Raw genomic sequence first — 14,374 nt, 5'->3', positions numbered from 1 at the left:
TCGATATTGTAATATTAGATTTTATCTTCTATAATAAGATGCATTTTTGAAGATATTATATATATGATTTATAGATTTATAGTTTTAAAATCGTAATATATTTTTGTATTTTATGATTAGATAGCATATTTTTTGGAATTAATTGATACAAAACTGGGTAATAAATATACATTCTACCTCTATTTTGTTTTTGTGGTTTAATATATATGCTACCCTAATTATAATTAAAAAGAAATTTCGGTCATATTATTAAAAAAAACAATAAGGGTATATCTATTACTAATATCATTAAAATTTGTATAATATTCGATTCAATTAATGTTAATACATATTTTATTAGTTTTTAAATTGTTTATTTTATATTGCTTTAACTTTAGAATAACAATTTTTTAACTGCAAAAATTGATATAGTAAAGTTAAATATTTGAATGTTTCTCTTGTTTTGTTCTATAAAACTGAAATTTCAATATCTTTTAAACAAATTTATCGTAAAAAAATATAATTTTGATAGTTTTAAATTTATTTAATATTACCATAAGATTTGTATTATTTTTTATTAATGAGCCATATTTATAGTCGTAATTTTAGTTTTTGTTCTCAGGCACGGCTTGCTTGATTCTCTGTACGCACAGCGTATTTATACTTTCACAATCTTCTCTTCTCCAAAGTCTTCTTCAATACCCCACCGTCTTTCAAGACCTATTAATTCAAGGGTTTTTCTCAATCCCAAGGTTTGATTTTATGTCTCAACCTGGTTCGTGACATCTAGTTTGTTCAGGTACCTTCTATGATATCGTGTCACCACACCGTCCCATGTTATAGCATATGGGATAAGTTTTGTCTTGCATTTATATATTAATGACAGTTACCATAATATTTGAATAAATTTTTTTAATTGATCAGTGGTTAAATATGAATATAAGGTTTTTATGATTCTTTCCTGCTTTGATTATAATTAATCTGTTGTATTTTAATGCTTTTAACATAAATTACGAGCAAAAATTTCACTAAAATACATTTCTTCATTTTAAATCATAATTATATTGATCCTAGATTTTATGTGTTCTTTTTTGATGATTCACTATAAAGTAGATCAAATTATATTTTAAATTAAACAACCCACCCTGAAAGACATGAAAACACTTGAAATCAAACACATGCACAGAAGAGCTTGCAAACTATCATTACCGAGTATTTTAGTTATTATATTATTAATAAACATATTAAGAGGCATGTTAATGGATCCACTTACAACGATACCGAAGCTATTAAAAAATATACTAACACTACATCTTTTTCCATTATTTATTTCAGCAACAGTATACCTATTTATTAGAATGACACTTCAACACAAAAACAAAGAAGGTTACCAATATTACTTAGTCTATGCAAAAATACTCATGTCAGTTACTTTATTCACATTGACTTTTGTGTACAATATTCAAGCGAGGAATATAAAAACCAACATCATTATCTTGAATATTCTTTTTATTTCAAATATTACTAAAATTGTGATTGATAGAATGGTTCTAGAAAGTCGATATATGAAATATACACGTGAAGATGGTCTGATTCCTTTTTTTTATGGATCTAGAAATGGAATATTTTATAAGATAAATTCAATGCTATTGGAAATTCTTAAAAACATTCTTAAGTGTTGTGTTTTGTATTTTATTTTTAAAACCATGATGCCAAGAATTTTAATTAACTTAATTCCAAAGAATATTTTCGTATCAGCTAAGTTTTTGATCAGAATTTCTATATCAACATATCTTTATATACTTTCTATTGTTTTTATAGAAAATGTATATCGATATAACTGCTCAGAATTGGACATTGCAAGGAAAAATAATACAAATATTGACGTAAATAAAATATTACCAAAAATATCACAATTTAAAAATATATCAGAAATGGAATCTGTTCGATACATATATTTTAATGTTACTGAAATCTTTCTTGAAGATAACATGAACATCTCAACAGCATTAAAGACAAAATCTGTTCTAAAATACATCAAAGCCTATTTAAAATACGAAACTAAGTCAATTAAAAAAATTGTAGATGATATAGAAACTATTCTCGAAGGTGATAAAAAAAAAGAAAATATATATTCGATAAAAACCAATAAATACAAGTTAAGTTTAGATCAAAATATTTATTACGGAAAGAATTTGCTTTTGCTTGAACCAAATATCGCAACTACTCAAAATAAATCACAAGGATTGTTTACAAGAATTTTTCGCAATAAATACCTAGTAAAAAAAATTGAAACTGATTTATTCGATTTTGAAGCATGTATTGCGCAAATTAACGATTGTATAAATATTTTGAAAATTATTCAGAGACAGAATCATTTATTTGACCTGAAAAGGTTTTTAAAATCTGAAGTTAGCTTACTGCGTAATTTTAAATATTTATATGAAAGATTGATCCTTATGGAAAATTACCATGGTATTTATTTGAAATCTGACTCTATCTCTAAAATTAAAAAAGAATTCTAAACCTTTATTTTTCTAAAATATAAAAAAATTATATACCTCTAATTATTATCTTTTTAATTTCCAGCATTAAATTTATGTCTAAATTCTAAACCTCCAATTATTTTTTTAAACACAGAAAAGTATTTATTATTTCCCACTCACCTTGAATCTAAATTTATGTCTAAATTCTAAACCTCTAATTATTTTTTTAAACACAGAAAAGTATTTATTATTTCCCACTCACCTTGAATCTAAATTTATGTCTAAATTCTAAACCTCTAATTATTTTTTTAAACACAGAAAAGTATTTATTATTTCTCACTCACCTTGAATCTAAATTTACACAAAAGGATAAATCTTAAAACATTTTTGCAAGACATATGATCTCATCATATTTGAGAGAAGAAGAGCAGTTGATGAGGATTTATCTGTGTAAGGTGTCATAATATGTATAAAAGAGTTTTTAAATATTTCTAATGATCTGACTAGTCTCAATAGGTAGAATTTATTAAAATCAAAATTAGCCAATAAATAAATAAAAAACATTTTTATTGATTTTTGCGCGTAAATAACGATAAACACATGTTTATCAGCATATCAAAAAAATAAAGCATAAATTTTTTTAACATAGATTCAAAATGGAGTAAATAATATGATTTCAAATAACTCAAATACGAAGCTAAAAAATAATTTCTGAGCCGTTATTGTATTAACACCAAATATGACAGATAATTAAAACAGATATAATTTCAATAAATTTAGCAAAAAGAAATTTAAAAAAGGATATTTTGAATGCTAATAAGAAATATTGTAGCGTAAATATAAAAATAGAAAAAAATTTAACTGCATTATAAGCTTAGAACTATGTGCAAATAGGTCTTTTATGCACAAATCATATAAATCGGGAAATTATTCACTGTGTATAATTTACTAAAGTTTCAAAATTTTAATTTACGACAAAAAACGCTTTTTAATACGCAAATAGAATATATCGTATATAGTGACCTTTTATTTTCCTTTAAGATTCAAATAAAATATAATTACGTTGATTGAAATAAGTATAACTAGCCTTGAAAACTCAACTAAAGTTGATAATGAGAAATATAGGAAATATGAAATCTTGGCAAATGAACTTGGTTTAATTTCATATATAAAAAGTAAATAATACCTATGTAATGGTTTGGCCAGGGAGGGTTCGCTACAAACTTCCATAAAAACATGTTAAGGTATTGAAAATCCCAGATAAAATATAAGCAGCTCTAACACCATGCAAACACTTATTTTATAACATCTGATAGAAGAAAATCAATTGTAGAAGATAGACCAATGTAAGGTTGTAAAGGTTAATTAAAGTGATGCAGAATTTCTATCAGACTATCAATATTTCATTATATGGAATATATAGAAGAAAAGAAACACAAGCGATAGATATAGAATTATGAAAAATTAATAGTTCAATTTTTCCTTTTCATTATAGATATAAACTTTTCAGACATTTTATTGCAACTGGAAAGTCATTATAATATAGTATTTTCTTTTGATCATATTTTAGGTACAGTTGCATTGCAACAGTATATTTTTGTTCGAGAATTTTTAGATTTTAATCCCAAAACTTCGGGAGTTTAATGCTACATTATGTATTTACGATATGAAATGGACATTACTAATATAATTTGTATTTTTTTAATTAGTTTTCTTGATATATTTAAACACATACAGCCACTTTAGTGTGTTAATTTCGAAATAATTCTTCTATTGATTATTTTAAAGAAAAAATAAACAATTTACAATTATCTTTTTACAATTTTGATGATCTACATGAAGTAAAAGCATTTTTTATGCTCCGATTTCTATGATCAAAATGATCGTTTTTTGTCTATCATATATCCATAAAAAATAAATATTACGATCAAACAGTGCAATTTTCAGAAAATACATATTTACGTAATTATTACATTTTAGGCATTTTATTATTCTATTTTTACGCAAAATATATGGAATTTATTTTTTATATTATAGTGCAGAAATATTTCGTATATTTTTATTATCAAAAATTAAATTTTCATATTACTTATATGCATGTAACTGGGTCATATTATTCTGCTTTGTTAATTTTACAAGAATATTTAAAAACAAGTCAATTCTCTAAAAGCCTACTAGCCCATTTACTAATTTGCACAATTCTTATAATTACATATTGGTGTTTAAAATATATATTTTTATTCTAGAATATAATTTGCAAAATGATACATTTTAACATGATAGTAGTTTGGGTTCCCCCTTCATCCAACTGACTAGCTATAACTTCTCTATAGATTATTTTATACACATTTCCTAGAGTCTTTATATTTTTACAGTGAAAATAATTAACGCTTGATTTTTTTACATTAAAAATACAGCAAAAAGATAAATTATTCTAATTAACTATATTTTTATAGCCCAACAAATATTATTCTGACACTTCAAATTAAAACTAAGTATTTATTCTGAATATATCTATTTAATTCCTTCTCTTTCATCTAACTCTTATAGTATTATATCTCATATTAGCTTCATTCGAATATATCTTTCAAAAATATTTTATTTTTCACTTCCTTTTATTCATCTCATCTTTTTTTAAGAGCTCTTTTAACTCTTTCGTTTCTCCTATGATTTTCCACATCAAACGGAAATTTCTAATTCTAAATTATAAGTTGCTTAATGCTATAGCTAATTATCTATTTATTTTCGAAATCCGCATTTTTTTGTGAATATATCATAAAAAGAACTCATTGTGGATTTAAATTTATATTCTCTGACTTTTGCTTTTGGAAAAAAATCCAAAAATATCTTTATCTTATAATATTGAATACCATAAATAATATATTCTTCTTATATAATCATAGTGAAACGATTTATTGCCGCTTTGATTCGGCTTAGGCTTGTTCTAATGCAAAGTAAATCAATTTTTTTCATATAATAACTTTTTATACAAAAATTTTATGCTCGTTTTGTTCAGTTTGTCTAAAAAAACTTAAAATAAATGCTCTGGATTTTTTATTTATGTAAAAGGATCTAATGTCTTGTTTATAAATGAAATAGAAAACAATTTTTCTTTATCTGTCTATTTTATAATATTTATCATATGTAAATATTAAAATCAGCTAATACTTCATATATTATACTATTATAGCATGTTTCATATATCTTCTTGCCATAATATTTATGCCCAATTTTTGATTTCCAATTTTTTTGCTAAAATTTACAAAATATATATACATTTTACTTCGTGTAGCATCATAATAACATATACAACTTGTTTTTTTAAATCACAATCTTTGATATTTTGTCAAATAACTGTGAATTTTTCACGCAAAAAAAGTTTAATCTTATTTTTCATCTCCTACAAAGACAATCATTTTATAAGATTTTATTTTTTAAATTAAATTATATAAAAATATCCTACTGTAGTATATCTTATACCTACTTTCGAGAGAAAGTAAAATTTTATAACATTCAAACGATAGGTTTCAATTCACCACTTGTTTTTTGGATAAAAGAACCACCAAAATCAATATTTGCAGTCACTTTCAGCTGTATTATATTCTTTTATGAGTGATTTCCGTAAATTTTTATCGATTTTCTAATATATTCAATATTCTCTTGGAAATTAATTTTACCATTCAGAACATACATTTTGCTTAGTAATTTTTTTAGTTTTAATTATATCATGTATTTTCATGTTAGATTGATAAAATTTTCAGCAGAAAAATAAAATAGCTAACAAGGTATCATGTTTATATATTCTCCGGGTTTTGGTGTTTAAAATATTTTCTATGTGTCTGATAAGCACTATTGTAACATCCAATATATTCTAACACACATAATTTTTTTCTGCGTATAATATAAAATTTTCTTATTTTGTCTTATATATTTTCTAAAAATTAGTCTGAAAATTTAATGCATATTCTATATTTTTTCTTACTATAGCATATTTGTAAATATATTATCACAGCACTATATAAAATTTTACTGGCTTATATAAACACTTTATATTATTTTTTCTTAGACATTATGATAGATGTATTCTTATTCTCCATAATCGAGCTGTTAAACTTGTGAACTTTTTGATTGTATTTAAATTCAGTTTTTTCTGAAGAATTTCATTATGATAATAGAATGGAACAATTCGTTAAAACAATAGACTATTATGAACTTAGATCCGTGTGGTGAATGTAAAGCATTTTAATGTAGTTTATTTATACGGATCTTTTGCACTTGATACGAAAAATCTCAAATATTCACCACAATCTATTTCCACCATTAAGTTTTCAGAAAACCTTATATATTCATTTATAGACTGCCATTTCCGTCTTTCTTTGATACAATTTTCTTAATATTTGCCTACAATATCTTCTAATTTCAAGATATTCATCTGAACTTATTACCAACTCTTATGTTTTTTTGTTTCATATGCGCATTTTCAATAAATAATGATCTATCGGTTTGTCTGGATCATGAAAACATATATAAATTTCTCTAATAGTCACCTGCAAATAAATTTGGTTTTTCTTCAATTATCTGTATATTTTACTAACGATAGGGAAGTCACACTTATTTTTTTTAAGTTTATGAAGAAGATTGCGCTAAATTTATTGTATTATTCTTTTTTGCATATATAACATGGTTTATAGTAAATATTCAAAATCCAAACTCAATATTTTAGATGCACTAGTTTGTTCATATATTTTTACATTGTTGTCATATTTCATAGATATATGCTATCTTCTATACCTTTTCATTTTTCATTTTTTTCATATGTTTTTCTTGCACTCATTCAGAAATTAAAATTCCATATACATTATTAAGATTAACTGTGGTTCTTGATATAAATCACATTATGATTCAAAAAAGTTTCTTCGTGTGTATTTATTGCAACAAGTCTATGTATTTGATTGTTTCATCCTTCTCGATCGTTCACGATCAGTACTAGATGTCATTTTAATTCATTATTATTTCTTCGAAATCAATCCAGACTACTATTCTCACTTAGATCTCTGGATCCAAAAATTATTATACTTTCTTTTAACTTTAAGTTCTGTCTCTTTATCGCATTTTGTCATTTTATTGCCCGATGCATTAAGAAATATCATTTCGAGTTTCTAAATAGATTATAATAAAGATCTTTTTTTCAGAATACATCAGATGTGACTAAATATATAGGCTGGATAAAAATAAATAAATAAAAGAAAATAGCAAGCAAATATAAAAAAAAATCAATTACACAAGATATTCTTTTCACCTAGGATTAAAAATATGCAAAATGTGTTTTTTATAAATAAATATTTTAAGCACATCAATATGTTTCCGAAATCGCAATTCTGTTTCAAAATTTGTCTTTCTTATGGCTATTTTAGCATTAATTATTGCACACGTTGTAAAATAAATTGTGCGTGTTTAAATTAAATGAATTTCGGCCATAAATTAAAGCATACAAAGATCACGAATAGTATTAAATTAATAAATACATATCTATTTTTTATGAAGAAGAAGAGACTAAATCAGTTGGCATTAAACTTTAAGAATTAATAATTATAAACAAGTGATTTTTTCGATTTTATTTAAGATTTTTTTTGATTTATATGAATTCTCTATTATTTAAGAGCCGATGAAAATATTACCAAAGCAAAATCATAAATAATGTAATTTATAACGTTCATAGAAGTAAGAAATTTGTATATAATAATAAAATTTTGATGTTTATATATTATTATGATGCTTTATCATTCTGGTGATCACATTTATTAAGATTTTCTGTTTACCCCTTCTTTAGACAGATTTGCCAAAAATAGCATTAAAATCACATAACTCAGTAGAGCTTTAATTTTTAATCATAAGATAATCTAAATGTATCAAGGGCCTTATTTATATGCGGCTTAGAATAATTAGATATTTTTTTAAAAATGTATTAGGTAAATTATAAATATACAGTTAAAAAGCCTCAAATAGCGATGTATACTCTAATTGTATGATGTATGCACTTTGTGTTGGTTTTAGTATAACATTTATGTAAACCAATGATAACAAAGATTAATTCTTCATATATAACATAATACTTTATATGGAAAAAAGGGGTGATAAAAAGTTCATCAATTTTGGTGATCTTATATATTGTGGAAATAAATACCCATCAAAAAGATGACACCTTCCGACGAATTAGACATAATAAAATTCGAAAATCAAATTTTAAACTACATTGAGCGTGGTGATATAAAAACACAAACTAACTTATCTAGAATATTTTCTAAAATATCAGCCAAAGATTATGATGGTCACATATATAAGCATTTTAAAAAGAATTTACTATTAGCAAGCCTCGATATTTTAGAATCATCCCATAATCAACATATCAATGATCTAATAGAAAATTTATACAAGAATTTGTGCAAGATCACACCACTGGAAGAATGGTGTGAAACAATTGAGAAGAGCTATCTTTATATTGATCAAAGAAAAAACATCCTACAGTGCATCAAGTTATATGAAATATTATCATGCTATGAAAATTTAGGTAGTTTAACAGAAAAGTATACTTATATATATGATGTAAAGATCGTCGAAATACTGGACATTCTTTATGACTCATTAAAGACGAAGGAATTAAATCATGTATCAAAAATTTTAATATTCATTACGCAAACTTACATGAAATTTTGTGTGCGGCTATATAGAAGATCAGATGAGTTTAAAGAAATAACCAAAAATATCATTTCATATATATTTGAGAGTTTCGAAATCGAAGATATTTTTAACGAAGAAAAAAATTACACAGAAGAACAAAAATTATTTTCTTTGAGCATAAAATGCAATGCACTGAAAGTATATAAACATTATTATTCATATGAAATGGTGGATGATGCTGATGATTCCACTTTAACCGAACAATATTATTGTTTCGATGAATTTAGAGATGATACGTTGATGTTTAGGTTTTTGAATATAATTATGAAAGACTTTAAAATACTTCTCTCAAATATTCATTTGAATATTGATCAGTCACTAAATCTGTATTTGCATAGATATATTAATATTTGTTTAGATTCTTTAATTGAAATAAAATGTGTTATCCAGCATATTTCGAGCTTGTATCATCCATGTGTGCATTTCTTTGTATTTGAATTTATTTTTCCCTGGAGGAAGTTAATCTTAAGAGATTCAATTAAGGAATATTGTGATATGGAATATAATGGAAAATCATTTAGAGTATCTTGTTGTCGACTGTTATATTTTTTTAGTTGCCTGATATCACATTTGAGTATATATCAAAAAAATATTATAGCCAAAGATATAATTGTTCTTTTGGGTGGCTATATTACAATTTACAAAGAAATACCAAATTATGAAAATGCACAAAAAGCATATTGTTCAATGGATCTGTTTTATTCTATGGAAGACACTTTGTCGTCTTATGGTATTTTAGACAACTTTCTTGCGTGTATATTTCCTGAAATCAATTCTCCATATCTCTTCATCCGTCTTTTCGCCTTTGAATGCATTATAAAGTATCCTGAAGTGTTTCAAGGATATCTACGAAAAAGAGATTTAGATATATCTACATTTTATAGAGAAAACCTTAAAACAAACAGTATTCACTTATTCACAGTAGTATGTCTAGCCAAAAAACATTTCATAACATAATTAAAATACAATTTCGTGCAATAAATGAGTTTTCTATAACCATTTTAAGACTTATTTATAAAATACATGCATTTTACGTTGAGTAGAAGAATTCGATAACATCTAATAATCTTAAAAAATACCTAAATGATGGCTATTGGCAACATGGACGTTTCTTTTATTTATTTAAAAAATAAATTAGAAAACAAGCATATTTAGCTCGTGATAATATAATTTAAAGAAACAAAATTTTTTTTTTTGGATTTTAATATATGCGTATATGTTAAGAATATATAAAAAAAAATACTAAAGTTAAATTTGGATTTGTAAAAATAAACTAAGGTATGAAACCACCGGCTTTAGATAATATCGAACATAAATTGAACAATTTATAGCTTTACAGAGATTGTATAGACAATGAACATATCGTTATACTTGTTTACATTTTCACAAATCCATTTTGGCATCTAAAATACATGATTCATGGCGAATTCACAGCGTAGAAACCTATTTTAGAATATTAATTAGAGGCTTTCTTAATAAAAGGCATTATCAAATAACAGTTATATCAAATTTTATTTTAGTACGCGTATATACAAATCGATAGCCGTATATTTTATGATTATAATTAAAGCTTTTTTCCTATTTGTTTTTAATTTATATAAAAATATACTTTAAATAGTTAGACGCTGATAATCTAGTAATTTATATAGAAAATTGTATTTTCGATTGATTTTATAATTTTTTTTTGAATTAAAAATTATGAATAACTTGTAACTTTTTTAAGCCATATGTTTATGATCGAATAAATTTATTTTTTACAAAATATACGGTATTTCATAGATTGAAGAGGCTTAGACAGCATTTAAATGCAAAGTTTTTATGTTTTTTTAATTTACTTGTGATGAAGTTTCTGATACTTATTTATGAAAAGCGATTATCTTGTAAAAGTACAGCATGAAATATATGTAAAAAATAAGATGTGAAATATTTTAAAGAAATTACCGTGGAAATAGTATATTTCACACAGAAAAGCATAATATTTATCAATTAATCATAAAAACTCGATTATGGGTAAAAGTAAAAAATGAATGTAAAATAAGCTAATTATAAAAAAAACGTAAATCTAGATAGAAAAAATATACGTATTATTCTATTATATGTTTAAACTCTACTATGATCACCTTTGTAAATCTTTTCATCGAAGAATACATATTAGATACGCATATAATATAATCATATTTAATTGATTCAAAATACAAGCTGTATTTATAAACAAAAATTTTCGTGTTCGAAATATGGATATTGATATAATTTTTAGTGATCTATATTTTAAAGAATATTTAATTCCACAAAAAGATCTAATACGTTAAATAATTTTATTTCAAAGTTTTACTTTCGTGAGGAATATTTTAGTCTTAATATTAAAGACAAGATTATTTATTTTTCCAAATTACACAATTAAGTTATATTTTTAATTAATTATTTCTTTATTATCTAAAATTACCATTTGCCTCTATATTTTTGTCATTTTATCTTTGAATTTACATAAATTCTTCCTATACATAATATTTAGAAAAAAATACAAAAAATCGATAAATACCTCTGCCTATTGCTGCAATTTTCATGTTTGAAAAAAAATATATTCAAAAGCTCTTAATTCAAGTATTACTAGAGGCGAGGAAAATTTAACTATTTATTATCATAATTGGCTTCGTGATGTACATGCATTTATTTGGATTTTTTTTATCAAGATCTAGATTTTTATGACAAAAAGCAATAATATAACCTTTTCTAAGATTGTAAGATGCTATTAACAGAATTTTTATTTAACGCAGAGAAGTCAGAAATTTTTTTTGCAGTAGTTTCATCATTTTGTGAGATTACATGTCGGATATAAAGAAACAATATATATAAAAGACGAGGATTAACGTACATGAAATAGGAGAGATAAGATTATTCGTTTTTATAGTCCGATGGTTACATAAAAGAAATACAGAAATTATAAATACTTATCTATATAAATACATTTCCTTATGAATTTATACAAAATCGATGTTTCACAGATATTTAGTATGTTAATACAATGGTTTTGCTACAATATTGAATTAAAAAAAATTCACAATTTTTTTAGAATCTATTTCTTTTTTTAGGTTTTTCACAACACGATTTCTTCTATAAAAGTTTGTATTGTATAATAGTTTGTATTTTTGTGTCTAAAATAAACATTTGATTTTCCTCTATTAAAATTTAATTGTAAACTCCAGATTACAGGTTTTTAATAAATTTTGAAATAACAGTTTCATGTCTCTATTAAAAATTTTTTTGTATATCTTTTAAATATGGCATAGAAAAATAAGTTGTATGATATTTTTAAACAAGGGTTTCGGTAAGAGTAACAACAATTCAAATTAGACACAACGTAAAAAAATTTAGAAATTTTTTTTCATATCGACTTATTAAATACGATATACGTTCGAAACAAGCCCCTTTCTATAATTTGCTGTAAAAAGATGTGCGAAGATAATAAAAAAGAGTAAATACAAAGAATTTTTTTTTTCAGGATGGCTATTATACGATGTTTTTATATATTTTTTACCTATCGTTGGTGCCAATTAAAACATACCAACATTTTTTTTTCCGTGTACTGCTGCTCCCTTAGATTTCTTTTTACATTTTTAAAAATATTCTTCATAAATGAAAATGATCAAACTAAATATCAAAAAGGAAACAAGATTTATAATCCATATGAAATATAAGCTGTAAATAAAGAAAAATATATGTAATATAAAAATACGTTTTTTATATATAGAAAATTTTTAAATATACGAAATGTTCTATTTTGGAATATAATACCTATTTTGTAGTTTTTAAATCTTATAGAGCAAGCTTTCAAGACAATGAATCAAAATTTAACTCTTTATCAAGCATTGAATCTAAGTATGTTATAAGAAATTGTGTTTTATTTGCAAACAATTTTCATATTCTCACCATCTGAAAAAAATTGTTTTTTAAAATATTTTACACATATCTTTTTTTTTAATTAAAGTATTTATGTTTTTCCGAGTTAATAAGCTTTTTAAGACATGAAAAAACTTAAGCTAGTAATGTAAACAATATAAATAGAGGTAACACATATTTTTTTCTTTTTCAAAAGCAAAATCATGGCAAATCGCTCTATAACTAGAACAAATCAATTTTTTATAATTTATTTTTCGACGCAATTGTTGTACTTTATATAAAATTTAACGATAAACTTATGTATATTTTTACATAGGAACATAGAAAAAATACTAAATTTATAAAAAGATACAAAAATTACTATCATATTTAAGATTTACTTTTACAAAACATTGAGCAGAAAAAATAAAGCATATCTTGTAAATTCTAATACATAAAATCATTTCAATCTAATATATGCATCTTTTAATATATGGTTTTTGTTGAATATAGTTAATATATTTTCATTTTCTTTAAAAAAAAATACAGTAATGTTCAAAATACAAATATGCTGTTTGTGCAATAAATCATTAAAACATCATATTTATTTGATGCGTTAAGCCGCAATGATTTGATTTTTAAGAAACGATTATTCAGCACGCTATTTCTGACTCATTTCGAAAACGCAAGTGTAAAAAATTCAATAAATAAAAATTTGTAATTTAAAGAAATATTTTACGCCAGCTAATGATCTAATTGCATAATCAATGCATTCAAAAACATGTAATTTATTTATAAAAGAATTTAAGAACTTATTCCAAATTGATGCGGCTATTTTTTTCAAAAAAAATCCAGTCTTTTACTATTATAACAAAAAGTTCTTTTTATTTGTAAAAAAAAATTTTTCTGGCGATTTTTCATACATTCAACTTTAGTTTAAGATGTTTTACATTCCATCTTACTTGAAATATTTACAAAAAAAATTAAAGAAGTTTAAAAAAAAAACTAGCTCAAGCAAAATGAGAAAGTGTATAAAACTCTTTTCTAAAGGTTCAATATTAGAACGTACTATAAAACAGAATATATCAATACAAAGAATAGCAGACTTATATAATCAATAAAAAAAAAAGCCGTAGCGTAGCTATTAGACAGAGATTAATTCGCAGGTTTAATAATTTTTCTTTCCAAAATACCCAAAAAATTACTTCTTTTTTCTAGATATAGAAGTTATATGCATAAATCACACATTCCATATTATTAAATATAAAAATAAAAAACATAATTTACATTATACT

This window comes from Rhyacophila brunnea, unplaced genomic scaffold, assembly GCF_057557595.1.
Source record: "Rhyacophila brunnea isolate RB1 unplaced genomic scaffold, BYU_Rbru_1.0 scaffold_87, whole genome shotgun sequence".
NCBI lineage: Eukaryota > Metazoa > Arthropoda > Insecta > Trichoptera > Rhyacophilidae > Rhyacophila > Rhyacophila brunnea.
This window is presented reverse-complemented; position numbering follows the sequence as displayed.